Below are 27236 nucleotides of genomic sequence, written 5' to 3'. Positions count from 1 at the left end.
CCTCATATATGTTTCAATGAAATCGCCTCTTATTTTTCTAAACTCCATTGAATATAGGCCTAACCTGCTCAACCTTTCCTCATAAAACAACCCCTTCATCCCAAGAATCAGCCTAGAGAACCTTCTCTGAACTGCTTCCAATGCAAATATATTCCTCATTAAGGAAGGAAACCAAAACTGTACATTGTACTCCAGGTATGTTCTCACTAAGGCCCTGTACAGCTGTAGCAACACTTCCCTACTTTTATATTTCATTCCACTTGCAATAAAGGCCAACATTTGCCTTCCCAATCACTTGCTGTACCTGCATGCTAGCATTTGGTGACTCATACTAGGACACCAGGTCCCTCTGTACCAGAGAGTTTTGAGGTCCCTCTCTCCGTTTAAATAATATTCCACTTTTCTATTCTTCCTGCCAAAGTGGACAAGTTCACATTTCATAATATTATTGTAATTTATTGTAAAGCCAGGTTAATAGTGGGGTTTGGATTAGTTTCACTGTGTGTAGGAGTGTGGGGGATTTAATTGAATTACAGACAGCTGGTCTGGGTGCTTTGATATATCAAAATGAAAACTAGGGGCAGAATTTTCTGGCTGGTGGGCGGGGGTGGTGGAGCGGGAGTGGGTGCGGGCAGGCGTGGGCCCGATCGCCAACTGCGATCAGATCCGCACCGCCATTTTACGCGAGCGGGCCAATTAAGGCCCACCCAGTGTGAATCACGGCTCCTGAGGACAGCGGGAGTGGGCAGGCGGCAGGACTGCAATGACCACCGGGCCCAATGGTCACCTATTTTAAAAAGTTGCTGCAGCCTTTCAAAGGCTGCGAATCATGGCTAGTGGAAGGGCTCCCCAGAGCACTGCTGGTGAGCAGGCCAGGCAGGAGGGTAGGGCAAGGGGGCACTGTGCCCCTCGTTTCCCCGATGGTTGCCTTGCTGCCCTCCTCGAGTAGGTGGCAGCATAGCGGGAGGTCCTGGTACCCCAGGATGGCAGGAGGAGGCTCCCCCATATGACCAAACGTGCCTGGGAGGAGGTGGCGGAGGTGGTAAGCTCCTGTGATGTGGTGCAGCGCACCTGGATCCAGTGTCGCAAGTTCTTCAATGACCTGTTGCACTCAGGAAGGGTGAGTACCATGTTGTCATTGGTCACTTAATCCAGCAGGTAGGCTTTCTCCCCTAATGGCCGCACCCCCCCCCCCCCACCCCCCCCAACCCCACCCACCCCCCAACCCCCTCTCTCCACCCCACCAAGTCTGAGTGTAGTGGCTGCACTGAATCGTTGATGGCATGTGTCCTTCGCTGGGTGGGCCAGCAGATATTGCCCATGCTGAGGTCACCCTGAGAGGGTGGTGAAGAGATGGGTTCTGTACCCACTGCATGTGGCACACTGAGACCCACATTACTGTTTTGGGACAACCTGGAGGAGCTGCACCTAGGCGCAGTGCTGGAACTCCAGGACATGTCAAAGTCAGGGTGATGACATGCTGGGAGGGGAGCTTCAAGGTGGTGTGGCACCAATCGATCTGCTGTCCTCTGCGCTCCACGTGCTTGCGCCTTCTTGTTATGGACGGTTAGACCATGTGATGCCAAGTGTGATGTAGGTAGCATTTGGCCAAGGGGGTGGTGGGGGTGGGGACAGCCCTAGCATCTTTGTGTGAGTGTTCGGCAGTGGCGGGATGAGAAGGCACTGGAGCCCTGCAATGTCCCACTCTGGTTGGAGTGGGCCGTCTGCGAAGAGAGTCCAGGTACAATTAGCACAAATCAATGCTCTTCTCTCCTTTTCAGGAGAAGAATGCACAGAATGCAGCCGAGTTGGTGAGGACTGGCAGTGGGCTGGCCCAGTTAGCGATTCTCAGCCACTTCGAGCAGGAGGCCCTAGATTTGGAGAGGCGCCATGCGCCCAGGCCCACTAATGTCAGTGAGGCTAGGGTGCCACAGGCAGGTGTGTTTGCCCAGCAATTAGGTCACCATTGTTCTTCAGTGCTGAATGTTCAGTGATTGAAGTTTGCAACATGGCTTGACCATTGCTTATGGAAGGATGAGCACATAAAGATCCGGGGGACAGGGATACACATTAACATTGTCTCCACGTTAACTGATCCAATGCCCTCGTTCTTCCTTTCAGCAGATACTAGCACCTTGGTGGGAATTAGAACATTGGCTAATGTCCCGGGACACAGCGGTGAGGGCACTTCACATTCGCTGGAGAAGCTGGCAGAGACAGAGTGCCCATGGTGCCAACAGTCGGAGGACTGCAGGGGACCAGGCACATGCTCAGTTGGTGCCTGATGATGTACCTCTGGAGTCGTCCGCGATGCAGCAGGTGCAGGAAATGCGGCCGGGTGTATGAGAGCATCTGGGGGAGATACATGAGGCTATGCTTGTCTTGGTGTCTGTGGTGGAGGAGTCCACGCGGACCCTTGCCGAAGCAATGAGCCTCATGTCCGAGCGCCATGTGTCCTCCATGGAGAGAGTGGCGACTCTAGTGGAGAGGCTCCTCCAGGAGACCCATCAGGGCTTCCTGGGGATGAGCTCAGACCAGCAAATCCTCACATCAGCATTGACCTCAGCTGGTCAGTGCCAATGTGGGAGATGGTCTGGGCACTAAGTTTCCCAGCTCGGTGCCCATCCATCTACGGTGAGCAGGGAGGTCCAAAGTGACCTCTCGACAGCGCAGCAGCTGCCTGGCATCTCTGCGGGTTCCTCTCAGGGCACTCCGGAAGATGGCGGCAGCTCCTCCGTCCCTCTCCCATTGACCGTTGCATCCGTTCAGGCTGCGACGACTGGGGAGATGCCAGCTGTGGAACTGGAAGCTCCCTCCCAGGCAGGGCCAGCACGGGATCCACGGGCCAGAGGACGACCGTCAAGGTCATCGAGGCCAACAGGACAGCAGAGTGATCAGGCTGTCTCAGATACCACTCCCAGCGAGGGGTCAGCACCAAGACGTAGCACTTGAAAACATAAACATAAGGCACCTTAGGCACACCACGGGTTCATCACTAGTGCTTCTGTGTTGACCCGAGATGAGATCTTTATGAGTTGGTGTGATTTTTAACACTTTTTTCATTTTGGTTCATTAAGATTCTTTGGTTGCAATATTAAATTCAGACACGTCACCATGGCTGAGGGTGCCTCTTTTCTTCTGCAGATGGATTGTTTCCAATAATGTAATGAATGTTTTGTGGGACATTCAGCTTTATTAACAAGGACCTTAGTTAATGTTCCTATCCAGGCAGATTTTGCACTTAGGTGTCGAATATGGAGCTTACAGTCCAGGCTTGTTCTGGAGGTCCATATGTGGTGTGTTAGCTGAAGGTTCGTTGGATTAAAGCCTCCCGGGTGTCCATGACTCCTTGGAGTATGCCTGGGTCAGTGTCCACCCCTTCAGCATTTCCCTGTGCCTGCTCATCCTCAGACTCACTGCTGGACTCATTTTGTGCAGCCGCAGCCACTGCGTCGACTTCTTCATCGTCCACAGCATCACCCCTTTCCAGCACAAGATTGTGGAGTTGGTTATCAGTGTAATCCTTAGCACATTGAGGATTATTTAGCAAATGTCCAATCGCAGAATCACATCTAATGTTGGACACTGTGTTTTGAGTTTTGCAAGCATGGGCTGGCTGGGTATGGTCTGTACCTTGAAAATTGCGAACAGCAGCTAGGACATGCTGCTTTATATGATCCTGCAGTCTTTGGGACATTCAGCCTACATACCTAGAATCACACTGACACTGAAATTCATAAACCACATTACTCATTTATGTGATAGGCAGAACCTCTTTTTGGCTTGACGGCAGAATCCTGTTAGTAGCAAATACCATTGCATAGTAGCAGCGTGAAACAGCTAGCTTCACCTGTTGCTCAAATTTTTGAGATACCTTGCCCTTCCAGGGTAATCTGAGGTAGACTGGGCACTTTTCAGGGCCAAAAGTGATGGCCTTAGGCCCATTCATGAGTTTGTGTGATATACAGTGCAAAATGATCTGATCAGGGTAGCCATTATCCTGCAAGATGCCTTTGATGTGCCTTATTTCAGCATCAAGCTTGCATGGTGAGCAAATGGCTAATGTCATGGTTACTGTTATCCACAGGCTCCTTCACCATTATGTCATTAGTTAATCCTATTTCATTTCTGGAGCTCTCTCCCTAACAGCACTGTGAGTGTACCTACACCAAATGGACTGCAGTGTTTCAAGAAGGCAACTCATCATGACCTTCTCAAGGGCAAATAGGGATGGGCAATAAATGCTGGCCCAGCCAGCAATGCCCACATCCTATGAATAAATAAAAAAATTACACATTACCAGACTGAGAATAGCCTTCACCCTTGTTGGCTTTAGAGCACATTGCCCTAAGAAATTGTCCCAAATACGTTCTATGAACTCATCTTTCAGGCTATCTTTGCTAATTTGATTTGGCCAATGTATATGAAGATTAAAATCACCTATGATTTTTACAGTACCTTTCTTACAAGCCCCCATTATTTCTTGGTGTATACTCTGTCCTACAGTGTAGCCATTGTTAGGGGCCTATAAACTACTCCCACAAGTGACTTCTTTCTTTGTTATTCCTTATTTTCACCAAAACTGATTCTACATTTTGCTGTTCTGAAGCAAGGTCATCTCTCACTACTGTACTAATCTCCTCCTTTAATGGCAGGACTACCCCACCACCATTTCCTTTCTTTCTGTCTCTCTGAAATGTCAAATACCCTTGAATATTTAGGTCCAGCCTTGGTCACCTTGCCACCATGTTTCTGTATTGACTATCAGATCATAATTATTAATTTCTATTTGTGCTATCGATTAATCTGTTTTGTTGTGAACGCTGTGTGCATTCACATACGGAGCCTTTAATTCTGTCGGGAGGACAGAAAGAAAGGAAAAGGTGGTAGGGTAGCTCTGTTATTAAAGGATGAGATTAGTACAGTAATGGGAGAAGAACAAGATGTGGAATCAGTTTTGGCGAAGATAAGGAATAACAAGGGAGTCGGGAGTAGTCTTTGGATCCCTACAACGCCTTAGGTGTTCAAATTGGGCTCCCGCTGGAAGCTCACAAAAAATACCATAGGAAATGCCATGTAACAATAACCCTTCTAAAATTTAAAGTCAGTATAGCCACTTCAAGGTTAGTACCCACATGTAGGGTCAAAAATTGTTGACCCTTTTCGAAGATTGTATAGGACAGAAATATGGCAACAAAATAAACCAACAGACTGAAAAATGGAGGCAGAAGATGAAGCTTGTGGGAAGTTGAAAAAGCAATGCAGTACCGGAACTACCTGCTTAGTGGCTGCAAAAGTGACTATTCCAGAGGAGGGTGCAATGACAGTTGACCATTTTGGCAATGCAAGATCCCAGAGGATAGCATGCAGCACACCTGGCAGGAAACGGCATCCAAAACCAAGGCTGTGTACTACACTTAAATGGCTTGGCAAGGGTTGTGGAAAAAAAAGGCTTACAATTTTTAAGAAAGCTTCCAAGCAACAGTACAATTTATAATTTTGTATCATTTTTATGCGTGCCACAAATGTTGCCTCTCAAACTGTTCCACATTTACTGCTCACCCATTCCACACTCACACAAGTTCATAGCTCTTTCTTTGCTTATCACAGGTGCCCTTAATTTAGAAGTACACATGTTTCAGTTGAAACTTAAAAAGTGGAACCTTTGGCACGTTCCCACCTTTAAAAGTCTTCAGACATAAAGTCAGTGCATAAGACTTAACCTGCATGAAACATGGTCACTTATTGACACATTGAATCTACTGCTAGGAATGGCCACATCACTCTCATCCATGACCTTGGAAATATTGCAGTGTACAGGGATCTAAGTATTCATCATGTTGACATATGCATCAGTCACATGTTTGATCCATTTGTGATTCGCAAATTGATTGATACCACAGATTATCTAATGGTAGCCTAATATGAGGTGGGAACAAAAATGGCTGAGAGAGGACTTGAGAGCTTTTGACTTTCACCAACAGCACGGTCCCTATGTTATGGGTTAGATGCATATGTCCTTAGTTTAGATGAAACAGATTTCATTGACATCATGCTGATCTGAAGATTGTAGAGCCAGTTCAACATGATCATTGCCACATACGTTTTTGAAGGCTTGCCGATATGGTTAGGGTGAGGGAGTGGTGGAGTGGGAGGTAAGCTCTGGTGCTTGCTGATCTCCCTGGCATGTAGAATTCATCTTGTACCACTTCAGCTATGAAACTATATAACCTTATACCTGATTAAATACATGGTTAATTTTAACTTGACTTCCCAGCTGATGTGAGATTTCACTTAGAAGCCATGTTGTTCTCAGAGTTCCTGTTTATAATGTAAAAGCTCTTTTCTTTTGTTTCATCCTTTTTTCCAACACTTCCCATTCTGCTGACAATTTGAAAATATTTCAATTTCACTTGGTTTTTGGTGAATTAACAGATTAATATTTGAATATTTAGATTTCATCCAGGCAATGGGTACTGTCAGCACATAGGACCAAAAAAATTGAAAGCTTTGACATAATATTTCATAAAACTGACAGCAAAAATTAATAACAGAAAGCAAAACAAAAACAGTTGGGAAAATCATGTTTGGTGCATATGTGACATTCCAGAGCAGAATCAGATTTTCTAGGCCCTCAGGGCATGTTCCACTCATGTATCAGCAACCTTAATAGTTGAAAAATTTTCCTGGCATTTCATAATGAAGATTTTATAAAGTATGTAATGGAGAATGTATTATTGCATTGTTACACTTCTGCTGCCATTGGGAATAACATGAATGTAGGGTAAAAATAAATAAATGAAATTGTGTATAGATATTATATATGAATTGAAATTGAATGAATTATATAAGTGAAAAAATGTGTTTCAGTGTATATACAGTATAACTTTACAGTTTTACAAATAAAGGTAATATTCGTTAAAATTTATGGTTTAAAATACATTAAATGCATTTATAAATTGTTAATTAAACTATTTTATATAGTTTGTGTATATAGAGTAGATAGCTTTATATAATTTCTATATACTATTTCATATAATGTATATTTAATATTATAGACATTGTATTTATATTATTAGAAAATGTTATATTTCTAGAGTGGTGTTTGAGGAGATGTAAAGAGGACCAGGAATGAAATGGGCTATGGGTGCTACAAGGAAACAATAGTGGGAGAGAGGAATGGGAAGCTAATACTATGTGAATGGAAGAGAGGGGAATTGAAGAAATGTGAAAGATGCAGACATCGAGTTTTCATTGAATGTTGAGGTGGTTAGAGATGTTATTAAAGATATTCATTGCCTGACACCATGGGAACACCACCACCCGCAAGTTTCCTCCAAGCCACTCACCATCCTGACTTGGAACTATATCACAGTTTCTTCATTGTCACTTGGTAAGGACTTGGTTCTTGTTTCAGGTGTTCTGCTCAGACCTCCCAATCCTGGGTGGTATAGTCTCTATCCTCCTTAGGCTTCAGAATGACAGCTAGAATGAGGAGAGGTGATGCAGAGGAGGGCAAGCTGCTTGAAAGGAGGAGGGGGGAGAAGGGCTTTCAGCAGGGGGGCTTTTTTTTCCATCTGTTCATGGGATTTGAGCATTTCTGGCTAGGCCAATATTTACTGCCTATCCCTAATTGCCTTCTTGAACTCTGCAGTCCACGTGTTGAAGGAACGCCCACAGTGCTGTTAGAAAAGGAATTCCAGGATTTTGACCCAGCGACAGTGAAGGAATGGTGATATAGTTCCAATGCAGGATGGAGTGGCTTGGAGGGAACTTGCAGGTGGTGGTGTTCCCACGTGTCTGCTGCCCTTGTCCTTCTAGGTGCTAGAGGATCCTCAGGGAGCAATTCTCCTATCACAACCTCATTGAAGTATAATATGTGCACTATTTTCATTTGACTAAGGAAGTGCTCACTAAAATCTGACATCTGTTGCAGGCAAAACTGTAGCCTCAGAGCAGTGTGAGGATGGTATTGTCAGTGGCTTCTGAAAAGTAACCATGTCCTTCAACTTCTTCATGTAAGGCTTCTTCAGGCTGGAGCAGGCAACATCTCCAACATCTCACAGTTCACTGTCCATTGAGCTGAGCCCTTGATATTAACATATTAGTTGGTGCTTGAAACAATATAGGCAGAGAGACCGATTAACTAAACAAACACTGGTGGTTTATTGGAACTAAGAACAGAACATTAACACAATGTGTGCTCATACAATCACCTCCAGCACTAGACTTCCTGTTACCCAAGTAGCCTACGCTGTGTAGCGATTGGTCGATACAGTCACGTGGTCAGTTAACTACATTCTCTTAAATGTACATAGCACCCCACTTTACCACATCCCTCCCCCTTTACTTGAAAGTACAGTTGGCAAACATCACAACGTCCCAATTATTTACATGAATAACTGTTTCTCAGGAGACTTCCTTGGATGTGTTCAGCATCGTAGCTCAACAACCTCAGCTAGTTTTTCTGAAAGCCCCTCCTCAGGGGTCAACTGTCCACCAGGCTGTTCAGTGGAAGTGGGCAAGTTTGTGTTTTCAACACTCTCGGGTCCAACAGGCCCCGCTGGTACTTCCAAATCGTGTGACATTTCTTCCATGAGCAGTGCAGTCTCAAACACAAGTGATGACTTTTTTTTATTCATTCAGGGGATGTGGGTGTCGTTGGCAAAGCCAGCATTTATTGCCCATCCCTAATTGCCCTTGTTCAGGGGGCATTCAAGAGTCAACCACATTGCTGTGAGTCTGCAGTCACATGTAGGCCAGACCAGGTAAGGACAGCAGATTTCCTTCCCTAACGGACATTAGTGAACCAGATGGGTCATTCCTTCTTGTGGGACTGTCTTTCTTCTTCGGAGATTACCCACGTGTAATTATTTGGCTGCATATTATCAATACATTCTAGGAGAGAGGTCCTGTCACGGCACTCACTTCACCTAATAACTAATTGGGCCCACCGAGACAAAAATCAACTGCAGCTGGAGGATCATCAACTCGGTGAAAGACGCGCTTTGGTCTGCCCGAAACTTGTTGGTCTTCCAGCGCAAAGAGTTGTCCCCGACCGAGTGTTGCGGACTGGCACAATCCAAAGTCCAGGACTACGTGCTGAGGGACGCACTAAAGCTTGGGGCAGCTGCCGCAAAGGCGCAATGGGGAAGGGTCGCTGTCTAAGACCTTTCTGCCATAGTGCACCGAGGGACTGGGAACTGTTTAAATCCCCTCGGGCTGTACAGCTCAAAATGAAAGGCTGTAAATGATTGTAATATTGTTTGTACTGATGCACCTGGTGATACATTTTGTAAAAGTTGAACCGGATTGTACCCTTGTAATGGTGTTTTTGGAATGGTTTGGAATGTGATTGAAGATATTTTATGAATAAAGTATATTTTTGCAAAAAAAACACTTTCCAGAGAGGTGCAGGCAGACTGTGTACGTGGCTTCATCAGGATAGCAGGGTGCCAGTGAATGCACACATGTTGGCTTGCAGACTGTATGGTATGCAAACATACTAAGTGCATCATGCAGGTCAATACCGGGTTCACTCAAAGGGTGAGAATCTTTGGAGTTCTCTATCCAAAGAGCTGTGGTACTCAGTCATTGACTCTACTCCTGACAGAGATGGATAAATTTTAGGGTATTAAGGAATTAAGGGTATAGTGATAGTACGCAAAGGTGGAGTTGAGGCAGATGATCAATCATGATCTTACTGAATAGCAGAGTTGTACTCCTGCTCCTATTTCTTATGCTCCTATGTACCATGGCAGCAGCCAGGCTGCTTTTATTCTGCGGCAGTCTGCTGTACAATCAAGATTTGACCCATCTTGAGAAACACAAGCATGGCTACTGGGCAACAAAGGCTATCCTCTGACCACCTGACTCATGACTATGGTGCAAAACCCATTTTCACATGGGCAACTTTCATATAAAGAGAGCCATGCTGCTATATAAAATGTCATCAAGCAGCCCATTAGGGTGCTTAAGCAACATTTCCACTGCCTAGATCCTCCACCAATGATATTTAAAGAGATCATAAACATATTTTCATGTTGGTTGTTGATTGGTTTCTGTAGGCTTTAACAAAGAAATCCTGCAGTAATCCTCAGAGCATTTGTCATGGTTCATTGTGGTCTGCTACATTTGTACAACCTCATGAGCTCTGGCCACCAGGTATACAGCAAACAGCTGAGGAGGACTAACAGGAGGAGAAGGAAGAGGAAGCGGAGGAGCAAGAGGAAGTGGAGCAGGAGGAAGAGGAGGAGGTGGTGTAGGAAGGGAGGAGGCAATCAACACAGCCCCTTTCTATCTGGACTGTCCATGATTAGCTCATCTGACTGCAGTAGCAGAGAACGCAACCCCAATTCTCCATTCACCAACAGTCTCATATCTTAACTTTCATCTATTACTGATCATCGCACTGTCCTCTTGCCCACAATGCTGAAATAAGCCACCATAAAACAAACATTCCAAACCAATTTTATTGATCAAACCATCCAATATTCCATCCAAAATCAACTAATCACTCTTGTGCATTTCCCTGGTGCCTTTCTTCCATATTCCTTTGCCTGCTGTAGTGCTCCTGTGCAGTGTTACCCCATTGGTTGCAGCATGGCTGAATGAAGCCTGCTAACTTTCACTGGAAGAGATTGCAGATGGCCTTGCAGGATGACCTCCAGCAGCTCTGGGCATTAAAGGCTGCGTTTTGGACTGCAGCATCTTAGCATGAGTGCCAGCAGTCTAGGTTTGCAAAGAGACTGATGGAGTGGCAACGATGAAAGAACAAATGAGAAAGGGTGGCAGGTTTGTGTTCCGTGATGCCATTATCACTCCGCTGGGGTGAAACCTCCGCAATCCTAGTAATCTGTTGGAGGTTGTGAGGTTCTTGGAACTAGAAACAGCCAGAGACAGAATTAAAAGTGCATAAGTACAATGGCTTATTTTATTAAAACAGCTTCTTCAGACTCTCTGCTTCTGCTTGCAGACTTCCTCTGCTGGTACAATTCTGTATGGTAGTTTCAAGTGACCAATATGTACATACTACAATTTCAAAACCTTAATACACTACATTCCTGCCCTTATTCATAGATGAGAGCCATAGCATGTTTCAATGATTTGTCTCCAAAGCATAAACAATAAACTTAAGAACAACTTGAACATTCAACTTATTACATATTCTAACTTTTGTATTAATTTAACAATGCAGTCAGTTATATGCAATGAGATGAAAGATTTGTTCGCTAACTGAAAGTAGTTCACTTCGTAACATAATCACTTAAGTATGATGGACATTTTTTCTCACAAGTAGGTGTGATCTCATTTCACTCATGTTATTCTTCATCTGAGATGTCCATGTCGATGTCAGAATTGGTTTCAATGTTTACGAATGGTGTTTTCAGTGCTTTAAAGAATGATGCATTTCGTGTGATGATTTGAGAACAGCGCTTAGTAGTGATCATTGATCCACTTGTGTCGGTCACAACAAACGGTTGGATGTCATAGGGGTCGCTTGCTTTCCAACATGACCATCACGTTTCACAAGCATTTTATCTCCTGGTTTTCATGGTGTAGCTCTAAATTTCAAGTTTCACTCTACATTTACTCTCATTTGATCCTTTCGTTCTCAAACGCGTTTGCATACATGTTGATTATTTCTTCCACGGGGTACCTCAGGAAAACGTGTGCACATAGGATATGTAAAGATAAGTGTAACTGGAGACTTTCCAGTAGTCAAGTGAGGAATTGCTCTGTAACTGTGAAGAAAGCGACGTAGATCTTGCTCCCATGACTTGCTCTCAGCTGTATCTGCGTTTATCACTTATTTCAAGGTATGCATAAATCTCTTGACTTCGCATTAGCTGTTGGCCAATGGGGTGTGATTCTTTTGATGAGTGAAACCTAGATAATTCGCAAATTTACTGAACTCATCGCAGTTGAAAGGGGTCCATTGTCACTTCTCACCATTTGAGGGATTCCAAACAAGGCAAAGTTCTGGTCAAGCTTTGGGATGACTGCTTTCGTTGAAGCTAATGTAACTATTTCCACGACTGAGAATCTGCTGTAGTTGTCGGTGACAACAAACAGGTTTTTACCAGTGCACATGCCTACAAAATCAACACTAATCTCAATCCATGGTCCCGGAAGTAGATCAGACATCATCAGAGGATCACGAAGATATGACATTGTGATTGTTTGACGTGGCAAAAACTGATTGATTTTGTGTTTTACCGTGCGTTAATTCCTGGGAACCATGCCTTTTCCTTAAGGAGTTGTTTGGTTTTGAAAATTCCCTGGTGACCTTCATGTGTTATATTGGCAATACATTCTCTCAATGAATGTGGAATGTCAATGCAGTTGTTGTGTAACACAAGATCATCTGTGGTTGTAAACGGTGAGCTCATTTCAAACATTACGGAGACCTTGTGGCAAGTGAGCAATTTCTTTGTAGACGCTCTTTCGATCACATCTTTCCAGTTTTATGATTCCATAGTCTCATACATAGTTGTAAGCCTTCATTTTGTTTTGTTGCCGCTTTGATGTCAGTAAGTTTTAGCAACTTTGGCACTGGCTTACATGCTGAAGATGTTATTTGGTAACAGAATCACAGAATCACACAGTGCAGAAGAGGCCCTTCGGCCCATCGAGTCTGCACTGACACGTGAGAAACACCTTACTTACCTACCTAATCCCATTTACCAGCACTTAGCCCATAGCCTTGAATGTTATGATGTGCCAAGTGCTCATCCAGGTACTTTTTAAAGGATGTGAGGCAACCCGCCTCCACCACCCTCCCAGGCAGCGCATTCCAGACCGTCACCACCCTCTGGGTAAAAAAGTTTTTCCTCATATCCCCCCTAAACCTCCTGCCCCTCACCTTGAATTTATGTCCCCTCGTGACTGACCCTTCAACTAAGGGGAACAGCTGCTCCCTATCCACCCTGTCCATGCCCCTCATAATCTTGTACACCTCAATCAGGTTGCCCCTCAGTCTACTCTGCTCCAAAAAAAAAAACCCAAGTCTATCCAACCTCTCTTCATGACGTAAATGTTTCATCCCAGGCAACATCCTGGTGAATCTCCTCTGCACCCCCTCCAGTGCAATCACATCCTCCTATAATGTGGCGACCAGAACTGCACACAGTACTCCAGCTGTGGCCTCACCAAGGTTCTATACAACTCCAACATGACTTCCCTACTTTTGTAATCTATGCCTCAGTGTCCTATATGCCTTTTTCACCACCCCACTAACATGCCTCTCTGCCTTCAGAGATCTATGGACACAAACACCAAGGTCCCTTTGTTCCTCAGAACTTCCTAGTGTCATGCCGTTCATTGAATACTTACTTGTCAAATTACCCCCTCTAAAGTGTATCACCTCACACTAGTCCTCATGACCAGTAGGACTGACTGTTGGCAGTGGATGTCACGAGAGATAGTCTGCTGGGTTGAGCTTGCCTGGCTAATACTCAACATGGAACTCATACTCTTGTAGTTTGAGTATCCAACACTCCATTCGAAATTGAGTAGCAGGTTTTCCAAGAGGATTGTTGAACAAGCTTCCGAGTGGTCTATGATTAGTTATGACTTCAAACTCGCTTCCATACAAATAGATATGAAAATGTAAGATACCCCATGTGATTGAGGGTGCTTCTCTCTCTGTTTGTGAATAACATTGCTCTTCTGTTGTTCGTGATCTGCTTGTTATCGCAACAATTGATGTGTTCCCTGCCTTGTCCCTTTTCACGAGAACTGCACCTAAACCAACCAGGCTTGCATCCACGACTAGCTGGGTGGTTTTCTCAGGGTTGAAATAGGCATTTGTGAAACTTGCTGTCAAGTGTTGTTTGATTTGGTATGTGATGTACTCCACTCCCACTTGGTGGTCTCTTTTGTCAGATTGTGTGGAGGGGCAGATAACGTAGCAAGGTGAGGAATGAAGTGATTACATGATGAATCTTAGCAGACTCCGGACTTCTGCACATTTGTAGGATCCGCAGCATTTGCATTGGTTCCAACTTTCCATGGATCAGGTGATACTCCTTCACTGAACACATGACTGAAGAATTTGATTCTGCTTTCATTAAACAGACACTTGTCTTTGTTCAAGGTCAGGTTACATTCTCTAAGATGTTGTAGGATGCATGTAGGTGTGTCTTAAGTTCATTTTCAGCGACTCCATGGATGAGAATGTCATGACTAATGTTCAGGATGCCTTCAAGTCCTTGAAGTGCAAACTGCATCATGTGCTGAAATAGCTCAACTGCTGAATTGACTCCAAAGTTGAGCCTCTTCTATTGAAAAAAATCCAATGTGAGTGCACAATATTGCAAAATACCTCAATTCTTCTGCAGGCTCAATTTGATGGTATCCTGCATTGAGGTCAAGTTTAGCAAATTGTTTAGCACCATGCACTTTCTCTATGATGTCATTGGTGTCAATTATCTTTCCAATTTTATAGCTTGGTTTGGTGATGGCATGTCAATACAGATTCTAACCTCACGCTCTTGGGTCACTTGTTGATTTGTACAGGTGACACACAAGGGGTAGGCTCAAAAATGTCAATGTCAGGTAGGCACTGAAGTTCCTTCTGAGTCTGCTTCCTGACATGAAATGGTATTCGGCGCCATTGATGCACTACTCGGATCTACGCAACTTGCATGTAACACCTTTCAGTTTGTCAATACCAGTGAAGCAGTCAGCATACAATTCAAGAATGTTGCTGGTATGCATAGGAATCATATATATGATGGCAATCATGTGCTGATCTGTTGCTGTGTGGAAACTGATAAGAGTGTCACATTCTCCAGGTATGACATAAAATACAGCCTTTGTTCGGTTGTCTTTGAATGAGGTTTGCATTTCAAAAGTCCCAAGAATTTTCAGTGGTTTGCAAGGGAAAATTTTCATGTTTCCTAGTTTGTAGAGAATGGAGTGATCCTGAAGTTTGTTGTACTTTTTGTCTCCCATGACATTGGCAGGAACTCCTGTAACTATGAGAATCTCTACATCTGAGCAGCCAATGATCACTCACACGTGGTTATTTGCTGTATCTGAAAGAGAGCATAAAAGTATGTTCAGGCTCACCTGCCTCTACTTTGGCTACATTCACATGCTCTTTTGTTGTGGAACACTACATGGCACCGTCCTGTTGGTATTAGCCTTTGGGCGGAATTTTCTGTGCCCGCTGGCATCGAGCGTCATAGCAAGACATGGGCGGACAATATGGCGGAAAGGCCAAAAATCAGTTTCACGCCGTCGTGAAACCAGTTTGCAATTGTCCACTCCGCCCGTCAATGGCGAGCCGCGTTTCCCGCCGTTGTACACCAGGAACTTCATTGCAATACGTCTGCATATCATTACAAGCCCAGTTCACCGTCAAATTTACCGCCCATGTTCGCGGGAAAACACATTGGTGCAGAACATGTCTTGACATGTGCGATGTGCCGAAGTCGGGACTTACCTTGCTCATATTACCGACGCCCGAGGATCAGAAGATATTGGAGTCCTACAGCAACAGGACCCTGGAGGAACGTCCATTGCATGCTGAGTGGATTCTCATGGACCTGGCTGTGCCGCGAAGCAGCTCATGGAAGATGGAAGGTCAGCATTGAGGGTCTGCTTCAGGACTTCAGTGTCTTGGCCATGGTCCGCAATGGATGATTGTTGCGGGGGTGGAGAGAAAGGTGTAGGTTTGGCTGGGAGAGGAAGATGTAATGGGAGGGTGGGAAAGGAAGGTCTATGTCTGACTGGGAGAGGGAGGTGTGTCAGTGGAAGCTGAGATTGGGAGGGGGGGTGAGCAAAGGTGTCAAAGGGGTGAGGTTGGGGTTAGAATGAAGGTTTCAGGGGGGTGAGGTTGGGAGGGGGAGAACGATGGTGTCAGGGGGTGAGTTGGGGGGGGGAGGGAGTACAGGGGGAAGAGGTTGTAAAGGGGAGAATATGGCAACTGGAGAGGTATATATAAGGTGTAAGGGAAGGAGCTCTGAGGGGGGAAGGAGTTCAGAAGAGGGAAGGAGTTCAGAGGGAGGAAGGACTTCGGGGGGGAGGAAGGAATTCCGAGAGGGGCAGGACCTCGGGGAGAGGAAGGAATTCCGAGCGGGAAAGGAGTACAGGGGAGGAAGGAGCTCGGAGGATGAGGAAGAGTCCAGGTGGAGGAAGGAGTAAGGGTGGAGGAAAGAGTAAGGAGAGGGGAAGGAGTAAGGGGGAGGAAGGAGTAAGGAGGAGGAAAGGAGTCTGGAGGGGGTGAAGGATTCTGTTGGGGGAAGGAGTCGGGAGGGGGGAAGGTGTCCAGGGGAGGAAGCAGTCCGTAGGGGGAAAGGAGTCTTTGGGGAGGAAAGAGTAAGGGGGGAGGAAGGAGTCTGTGGAAAGAAAAGAGTAAGGGGGGAGGAAGGAGCCCAGGGTGAAGAAGGAGTAACGGGGATTGTCCAGGTGAACGTGCAAGGGAGGGGTCTGTAGAGCCGATGACTGCTTCCTGCGGAGTGAACTGAGGATGTGCATGGTAGGAGGGAATGGTGAGAATGAGAGTGGGCAGAGTGAGTCAATAGGGCGGGAGGGTGAGAGTACGATGGTATTGGTAGAAGGGATGGTGAGGGTGGTTGGTGGGGACTCAGAGGCAGACATAGACCCTGGGGGTGGGAAGGAGGTGGTCAGGGAGGTCAATCTGGGTGGGGGTGGGATTTTCAGGGAAGTATGGAACCTGTACGTTCACCTGGAAATCCCTAAAAGAAAAGGGTTCTGGCTGGTAGGTGGCAGTGGGGAGGTGAATGCCAGGGGGTTCAAAGAGTGATGGGGGAAAGGGCATGGGTGACTGGGGGAGCGGAAAGGACAGGGGAGCTAAAGACAAATGTTACATGCACCATGCTTCTAAAACCAAAACTGAGAGAAGTTTTGTGTTGGGCGGAGACAGGTGCTGCATGAGAGTGTGATCAGAGGGTGGGTCGAGGTACAGGTCGGCTCAGATGGACAATTGAAAGAGAACCCCAGCAGACAGCATTGAAAATGCTCAGGACATTGAGATGGATGTGATGGAGGAAGGATCCTGGTGTGTGGGAGAATCCTTGAACAAGGCTCCAAAAGGCCCTGCCACACACACACTTCTCCCTCCAGAATCACTCATGGGCCGGCTGCATGCAGCTGAACTGCTAGTGGTGGTGGGAGGGGGGATGTAGGAGGAGGGCTCGTGAAACCTGTAAATGAAGCTGAAAGACACCATTACACATTATTCAATGGTAGGGAATGTATTTTCCGATTATAAAGTAATAAAATGTGTTCATCCGTGCAACCAACTGTGATCAAAATTTCTTAATTTTTCTAGGCCTAACACTTCGAGGTGCTGCCCTGACATCTGCAGCAGGGCTGGAGGCAGCCTGTGCAATGGTTGCTTGGCCCTGTTGCTTCTGATGACTTCGGCATGGGTCCTCTGGACAGCTAAGGCCTTGAGGGCCCCAGCTTGCTTTGGCTGTCCTCCTGTGGGCCAGCTGCTCTCTCTGCGATGACAGAAGACGAGGTTGAGGTTGTCACAGGCAAAGGGGACTCAGGTGGAGAGGACAGCCTCTGAGATTCCTGAGTGGCTGTCCCAGGGGTGTCCAGCTGCCTGTACTCCTCCCTTCGGGTGCCCGAGGGCCATGGTCTGGCCCCTTAAGGGGAAGGAACACCTGGGGGGAGGTTGAGGTGCCCCATTTCCCTCTTATGTTGCAACTGTAGGAGGGCTTCTGTTGAGGGCTTCCAACAGCTCTGTGTGATGTTCCCACGCCTTCTACCGACTCTCCAGGATGAGTTGGAAGGTCAAATCCAGAGACTCGTCATCTGACTCGAACCTCACAGATGCCTCTTCCCAGCAGTCCTCCGAGTTCTGGGGAGCTCGGTTGAACCTGCCTCCTCCTGCTGAGGAAACATGTCCATGTGGTGACCACCAGATTGTGAACCTGAGCTTGCTCTAGATGTAGGTCCCACTGAGGTGTGTGTCTCTGCGCTGGTGGAGGGTGTGTGTAAGCCCTATGATGGGTCTTCCTGGTTGCTTATTTCCAGCTCTTCAATAGAGGAAGTGTCCCCTTGGCTGGAGGTGAGGGCCTGGGTGGAGCTGAGGGACTGTCTGGCTGTGGGGTGTCAGTCGCTTGGCAAAGCTCCCTGTGAACTAAAGTAGAGATAATGAGTGCATGGCAGCAGAATCAAAAGCAGGAGAGGGAGCACTCATATTTGTGTTAAGAGAGGAGTGATGTGGTGCAGGATCCTCACACGGGTGTTTGCCGCCGACCTCACCGTTGCCACAAGCAGGGACCATGTCGTCACCAGTCAGCGCGATGACACACTCCTTAAAGTGAATGAGGGGCTTAATGTGGGCCACTCCACCCCCAGTCTGTGTCCTCTTCCTGCTGATGTGAGCCAGCTTCTCCTGCATGAAAACAGATGGAGAGAGTGTGAGCAGGACACATGGCACTGCATGGAATGTTTGTGTGGTGAGCAGAGCCATGGACTGGATGAGGACACAAGCTCGAGAGGATATGAGCCTGATGGAGATGGGAGGGTGTGTGTGAGAGTTAGTGGTGTTGTCCTTTGAGATGTGCAATCCCTGTAGATGTGTGATGGGTTTGTGAGTGTGTGAGTTGAGAGTGATGAGAAGAGTGACTTACCCTGGCGGAATGGATGGGACCATTCATCCTCTTTTGGCATCTCTTTCTTAGGGTATTAGTGCTGAGCACCGCTGCCACTGCCTCCCATGCTGGATTTGTCACCTTGCTTGCTGGCCTTCGCCCAGAGCAGAGATAAAGGACATCAAAACAAGCCTCCAGGGAGTCCAAAAGGTGTTCCAGGAATTTGTCACTGAATCGGGGGAGGGCTGCATTCTCCTTGCCTTTCAGGACCATGTCTTCTATGCTGCAGTCCTGGGCTGAAAGCACTGAGAGGTGTGCATGCGGCTACACTTTCAAAATGCACCCTACGTGATGAAGCGGCGAGGTGATAGTGTGGCGGACGAATCGGCATGTTTCCTGGGAATGCATGATTAATGAGACGATATTGGGACGATACAGCGTAAAAAGCTACCATTGCCCCAGGTGGGTAAAACGTTCTTTTTCCTGCCCGCTACCGCACTTAGTGAAAATCTGGGGCATTTCCACCCTTAGCAGTTGATCTTTTTAGATGAGCAATGAACACAAGCTAAGCAGTTAGGTTTTGCACAGGCTTTTCACTGTTTACCAGTAGCAGGACACTCTATCCTGTGTGGGTAAGCAATGCCACAGTGGAAACATTGTTTGGACAAGTCACAACTCTGTAAGACCGCCGATGTTCTTTTGCATGGCAAGTGAGTGATGAACAGTATTCACAGGAGTTGAACTTGGAGTGTAGTATTTGGCAGCCTCCATTTCTGCAACTCTGGACTCGGAAGGCAATAGTGACCTTACTAGCTCCAACAGCACTGACAACATTCTGTCTTTCTCAAGTGCTTTCTGATGTAGTTAGCTGGAGAGACAACCTTCGATTATTTGTGTTTTGATTTCCCTCTCAATGTGTTCAACATCACCAAAGTCACATTTGGTTGCTAGTTGCCTCAAGCGCACACAATACTGATCAATGGTCTTGTTTGCTTCTTGCTTAGTGTGTCTGAAGACAATTGTCTTGTGTGTCTGTCTTGTACATTGTGTTTTTTGCAGCTACAATTTCAAATTTTCACACATACTCCTGAATTCATCATTGGCAAATTCTCCTCCATTGTCTGTTAAGAATTTAGCTGGTGCTCCCAGCCCAATTTCTATCCATCTTTCCATTATTTTATTGATAATTACTTTTTTCTTTATTAAAAATTATCGTTGACATATATGTTGTTGTATCAGGTATATGGTAGCAATGAAGAAGCTTGACAAGTTAATCCATGAAGATGTTCTGCTGAAAGATCATCAATCCAAAACAGTAACTCAGTTTTTCTCTCCACAGATGCTGCCTGACCTGTTGAGTAGTTCCAGCATTTCTTTATTTTCTTTATTTCAGATTTTCAGCATCCGCAGCATGTTGCTCATATATTTATACATTTGCCTGGTAAATTTGGGTAGGTCAAAATATGTCTTCTTCACCTACTCACAGCCTTAGAACACAGGTGACTGCATTGATGCGCTCCACTGCCCCCAACTATGCTGCTTCAGCTGTTCCCTTTATACCTGGGTTATCCTCTTCTAAGACAACTGTTGACTTCCTGCAACTGGATCTTGGGCTTTATATGCCAGTCCACATCACAATCTATGACTTCTGACCCTGTGACACTCATATCACCTCCCTGACCTCAGGCCCCCTACTCCTTCGTCATTGCCCTTCATCTAATATTTAGTGGCTAAATGTGTTCTTAAAGAACAGTTATCCTTTTCAAGCATTAATTATTTAAGTGCTCCAGAGCAAACCTTTTATAGCTCAAATATTGGTGAGGTTTTTTTTAGTTTACCTTTATAGGTGGAAAAAAAAGATGATAAGTGATTCACACATTTTGAAACATTAGCTGCTGGTGAAACCAAGGCAATCAGTGACTGTGTGGGCATAAGACAATGCAGCAGAGATAGGAAGTTAGTATTAATTCACTTATCCCTACTGCTCCATTAACTTATTGATTTGTTGGTGTGCCTGATGTCCATCAATTAATTCTTTCTCTGTTGCTCCATTAATCTATTGATTTACTTATGCACCCAATGCTTTATGATTTTTTCTAATTTACTGGTAATTGCTTCTCCATTAATTTCTTTATTTGCTGGGTGCTTCATGCTGGTGTGTCTGCTGCTGCTTTCATTCATAATGGTACCCACTACTGCTCCATCATTACAGAATCACAGCATCATATAGCACAGAAAGAGGCCAATCAGTCCAATATTTCTGTGCTAGCTGTTTGAGAGAGCTATCCAGATAGAGCCATTCCCCTGCCCTTTCTGCATAGCTGTGAAAATATTTCCCCTTACAGTATTTGTCCAATTTCTCTTTACCTGTGATCAGAACAACCCTCTATGTAAAATAATCTCCACATGTCTCACCTGTTTTCTTTTTTAAAGGAAAATAAATTAATTTATTAAGTTATTTGTGCTCCATAGTCTATGGCCGTGAAATTCAACAAGAGCCAAGAACAGGTGTGCGGAACACATGCCTTCCGATGCAGGCAGTGTGCAAACTTTGTGCCACCTGTTTTTAACATGATTGTGGTATGCAGCAATGCTAAGGGCACTGTTGAGTGGCTGCATGCCTGAGCAGGAGTCTTAAATTGTGAGGAGTTGGCATAGGTTCAATCTAGCTTGTGCTACTTAAAGGCAGCCTATATCTCTTAAAAGACAGTCGGGAGCAGTGGCTGGATGTCATTCTAGCCGTGATTTTTCCCTGGAAAGGAGACAAGAATGGCACAACATGGCTGAGAGTGGGCTCTAAGCTTCTATGATGCAGCCCTGAAAGCCATGGTGCAGGAGGTGAACAGGAGGTGAGAGGTCCTCTATCCACACAGGAGGAGAACCTCCAGACGGCTATTGTGAAGGAAGTGAGAATGCCAGCAGTCTAGCCCTGGAGACCTATGTTTAGTATCGCAAGATGCTCAATGACTTCACATGAGTGGTCAAGGCCAATTAATGTATCTTCACCAGCCATATCCTTACAACTGATCTATTAGAATCACATACTGCTCAATGCAGCACCCCACCTTCACTCATGTACAAACAGTCTCTATCAATCACGACTCATCATTATCATAGTTTCACTTCACTCTCACACACCTAGGCCCAACCACCTTCAGCTGCTTCATCAATGACCTTCCTTCTATCATAAGGTCAGAAGTGGGGATGTTCGCTGATGATTGCACAATGTTCAGCAGTATTCACGACTCCTCAGATACTGAAACAGTCCATGCCCAATGCTGGACAATATCCAGGTTTGGGCTGACAAGTGGCAAGTAACATTCGCGCCACACAAGTGCTAGGCAATGTCCATCTCCAATACGAGAGAACCCAACCGTCGTCCCTTGACATTTAGAGGCATCAACTGAATCCCCCACTATCAACATGTTGGGGGTTTTCATTGACCAGAAACTGAACTGGACTAGCCATATAAAACTGTGGCTACAAGAGCAGGTCAGAAGATTGGAATCCTGCGGCGAGTAACTTAACTCCTGACTCCCCACAACCTGTCCATCATCGACAAGGCACAAGTTAGAAGTGTGATAGAATATTCTCCACTTGCCTGGATGAGTGTAGCTCCAACAACACTTAAGAAGCTCAACACCATCCAGGGCAAAGCAGCCCGTTTGACTTGCACCACATCCACAAACATCCATTCCCTCCACCACTGACGCACAGTAGCAGCAGTGTGTACCATTCACAAGATGCAATGCAGGAGCTCACCAAGACTCCTTTGGCAGCACCTTCTAAACCCACAACCACGACCATCTATAAGGACATGGGCAGCAGACACATGGGAACATCACTACCTGGGAGTTCCCCTCCAAGCCACCCACCATCCTGAATTGGAAATATATCGCCGTTCCTTCACTGCGTCTGGGTTAAAATCTGGAATTAAAAGTCTGATGATGACCATGAAACCATTGCCGATTGTTTTAAAAACCCAACTGGTTCACTAAAGTTCTTTAGGGAAGGGAATCTGTCGTCCTTACCTGGTCTTGCCTACATGTGACTCCAGACCCACAACAATGTGGTTGACTCTTAAAAATGCCTTCTGAATGTGGGTAATTAGGAATGGGCAATAACTGCTGGCCCAGCCAGCGATGCCCACATCCCATGAGAACGAATAAAAAAAAATCCTGGGACTCCCTCCCTAACAGCACTGTGGGTGCACCTACATGGACTGCAGCGGTTCAAGAGGCAGCTCATCACTACCTTCTCAAGGGCAATTAGGGATGGGCAATAAATGCTGGCCTAGCCAGCAAGGCCCGCATCCCATGAATGAATAAAAAAAGACTTAGCACTTAGGTGAAAGCCTCACAGCTTGGCCAGGATCTTATTTCTTTAAAAGTAATCGCGGGTTAGGACCATTTCCAGGCCCTGACTCCGCACTTGCCAGCAGCACTTCCACTGGCACGATCTTATGGGAGGTGGTCTCTGTGTCTGCTGTATAGTTAAGGATGGTGGACAGGTTCCTGTGGCGTCAGGCCCAATCAGAGCAGCTACAGCTTTGAAAGGACAGCAGCCCCACTGGCAGAGGTGGGCCCTGCCACTGCAGGATTTGAACTGTGAGAGTGCCTGTCTCTTGAGGCACCCTCTGAAGAGGTTTCTACTTTTAAAAAAGTAAACTATGGCCAAAGCTGCCAGGATGCCCCTGTAGAGGGGAAACCCCTCTACAGGATGGCCTGTGGTCGCAGCTGTGGCCCACTGATCCCTATGCAACCATTGTGGGATGAGTGGGGGGGTGCGTGCTGGTGGCGAGGTGGGAGCTCAAAGAAGCCTCACAGTCTACCTGGTCTGCCACCCACAAGCTGTTTGTAGGCACCCACCAAGCTTTGGCCTCACTGAAAGACTGATCTGCTGCTCGGAAGATGCCAGCAGCATCCACAATCTGCTCACAATTGAGCACTTTATATGTAGATTAGCTGTGTGTTGTTACCAGATGTACAAGCCCTTGCTGCTTCTACTCTGCCTCCATCAAGATTGGTTACAGGGAGGAGCGTGTTGGCCCACCAACCCAACATCATCCTGTTTCACCTTCCTCCAAGTCCTGCCTTCATGCCCACTTCCACAGGACCAAGAAGATTTCGCATACTGATAGCTATTCAACCACTATAGGCACATTACCCAAACACATCACTCACTGACTCACTTCCCTCTCTCTTCCAGGAAAAGTGACTGAGAACTGTCAGCAGCATCATATAACCTGTGGGAGACAGGCACAGCAGCATATCCTTACCCTGACTGGGGAGATGGTGCTTGCCTTCATTAGAGCGGCTATCCCTGAGCCATGGCCAACAACCTTCTGAAACCATCAAAAATTACAGTATTCTCACGCCTAATGCTCCTTCTTACATCCCACTTCTCCCTCATCTCATAATCTCTTTGGATTTACAAGCTGCCTATGGTGTAAACCGCACCCCATCCCCTCATCACATCGCTACCCGTGCATCTTTCTCCTTTCAAATATCCAAGGATTGCCTTCTGGTCAGGCAGTGGTGCAGGAGCTTGAAGGCCAAGAGATTCAAGAAATTGATAATGATAAAAACGGTCACAATCCCACACTCGCATCCACCAGCTCAGATACTGGCACTTTGGAGGGTAGTATAAGGATGGGATTTGCACATGGTCAGTCACTGGGCATGAGCGCTTTGCAGCTAGGGCTGCAGAGCTAGGAAAAGAACAACTAATTGCCAAGTTGCCAGAGGGTGAGGTTGCACAAGAGTTCTGTTCTAGAGGACTTAGATGAGGGCATCATCGATGGGGCAGCATATCCAGCAAGGCGGATGAGCAGGCACAGTGAAATGTTTAGTGCATTGGTAGAACTGCCAGAAAGTTTGCTGCCACTGCAAAGGAGTATCCAGGAGTTCAGCAGTAGCTTTGCACTTGGCTTTGCCTGGAGCTTGGAGCTCATCCTTTCCAGCACGGAACTGATAGCCAACTTCATTACCATCTGGTGGACCCATGATGCAACGTTTGATGGTTGATATTTCAGCTTCATTTGCAGCACAAACAGAAGCCAGGCAGTGTCTGAGTGCTCAGTAGAAGCTCTGACTGAGGTCATGCAAATTTAGCTTGTTGTCATACAGGATCAGGCTGCTGCCATCATGGCTGGGGATACTAGAGCTCAAAGGGGTTTTCAATATCTCACAACAGTCTGGCAATCTGGCTCTCTAGTAGTTTAATGTTCTGAAATTGCAATAAGTATGTATTGTACACTTGAAGCTACCAGACAGAATTGTACCAGCAGAGGGAGTATGCTAGCAGAAGCAGAGACTGTTTTAATAAAAGAAGCCGTTGTGCTCATGCATTTTTAATTCCAGGTATCTGGCTGTTTCTAGTCCCAAGGACCTCACACTGGCAATGAGGATAATGCAAAAAAGGAAGGTATGAATCTTTTTTGCAGGATTTTGCCGACTCTCTGTGGATAAAACAGCATTTTAATAGCAGACAACATCATAAGCTGCAAATTTAGGGAAACATTCATGCTGTTTCAAAGGCACAAAATTCAATCAAACAAGCAGGACATCTTCACAGATAAGTTCCATCACTGTTGCTGATGAAAGTTCCCAATCTACCTTCTTTTGAAGTACACCTGGAGTCATCCTCTGTATTCCCATATTGGCAAAAGTGCCTGCAATGCTTCAAAGGGGTGATGGCAGGTTTTGCCATCATGGATGACAAAAGGGAAAAGACAATGGCCCGTAACTTCCGCGCTCCCCAGCATTGGATTTGGGGGGTACCCCAAAGGTGCACTAAGGAATCCCTTTGGCAAGTTTCCAGGCAAGGGTTTGGATGGCAATTGCCCAGAAGTGCTAACTTCCTCTGGACAATTGTGCTGCGCTGGGAACCATCTGAAAATACGATTTAAATCGCAAACGTCGGATGGTTCCACCAGGGTTATACCAATAGTTACCCCAAAAAAGTTAGAATAATTAAAACCTCTTCTAACTTTTGGGTAACTATTGTAAAGGTCCAGACTGACCCCACGGGATTCCCCTGATCCCCTCCGACCTCCGACAATCCCACCTCATCCCCACACCAACCTCACCCCCTCCCTGACCTTGGACCCCTGCACCCGACCTGGGAACCCCCAACTGCCCCCTCAGACCCCCCCACCTCTCTGACCTTCGTACCCCCCAACAAACCACCCCCCGACGTCTGGACCCCCTGAAACCAGCCCCCTCCCCGCCCCGACCTCCGGACACCCCCAACACTCCCCCGATCTCAAAGCACCCTCAACCCCCACTGACCTCCGGACACCCGCAACCTCCCCTCCCCTCTGAAAACCCCCAATCTCCCCCCCAACCCCGGACAACCCCAACAGCCCCCCCCAGACAAATCTTAACCACCCCCCCCGACACCCCCAAACCTCAAACTCCATGACACTCCCAACCCCCACGGACACCCCAAAGCCCCCCGAAACACCCCCAACCCATCCCCCTTCTCACAGCGGACAACCCCAAGCCCCAACAACCCTGGGCACCCCAACCCCCCTCAGTCACTCCCAACACCCCCAAACACCCCCAACCCCCAACCTCCCCGGACATCCCCAACCTCCAAATCATATCTACTTACCTTAGACACTTATCTTCTCCCTGGCCTGTCAATTTCCCTGGCCCTTTAAACTTACCTGCTTTACGGCAGCAAGTGCTGTAAAAAAGGGGGCATGGCCTCCTTGAATACGTTGGATCTAGACTTCGCTGGGACCTGCGAGGATTCTTTCAATGCAGGCCCCAAGCAGCTCCAGTGAACAGAAGTAGCAACGTAATTTTCAAGACCAGGCAGGTGTGCATTTATTTCTTCTAACTTCTGCAGGCCAGCACTTTCTGACACTAGTCGGAAGTTACAGCCCATTACTTCTCCACTATGATGTTGAAGAATTAGGAGGCATTTTGAAACACTTACGCCTGAGCAAAATGACTACACCTCAGCTACAATTTGAATATTGTAGCAATCACAGGGCAGCAGAAAGTCATTTTGGCAATGGGATATGTGAGAGGAATCACGCCATGATTGACAAAATGCTCCGAAAAATCTTAGCTAACCAACTGAATTGCAAATTGACAACTGTTCTAGTGTGGGCAGTTCGTGCAAAAAACACACTCTAGGTGGTTGAGGGCTACAGCCCCTATCAATTAGTTTAAGGCAGGAATCTAAAGATACCTTCAGTAATGTGGGACCACCTCTCTGCTTTGAAGAGGACTGCCATTAGTTCCATTTTTGCAGAACATTTGAATGCCATGCATGCAGGGAGGAGAACATTTATTAAGGTAGAGATTTCAGAAAAAATCAGGCTGCCAGAATTGAATTTTAAGGCCGGGGACATGGCGTATTATAAAAGAGAAAGGCAGAAAGCATGGAGAGGCCCAGGTAAAGCTTTAGGCACTGATGGCAAAATGTTAATCTTGCACATGGTAACCAAACTGTGAGAGTACATTCCATGTAGCTTACTGGCATTGATTACACGTTGACAGAACCTGAACAGATGATGGAAACTGAAGATGCACCATGCACCTCACACACATATATGTTGGATCTGTACGAAGAAAAAGTTGTGGCAGATAATGGGCTAACTGAGAGTTAGACCATGTGATAGTGAAGATCAGGATAGGGTCA

This window comes from Cetorhinus maximus, chromosome 17, assembly GCF_964194155.1.
Source record: "Cetorhinus maximus chromosome 17, sCetMax3.hap1.1, whole genome shotgun sequence".
NCBI classification, from domain to species: domain Eukaryota; kingdom Metazoa; phylum Chordata; class Chondrichthyes; order Lamniformes; family Cetorhinidae; genus Cetorhinus; species Cetorhinus maximus.
This window is presented reverse-complemented; position numbering follows the sequence as displayed.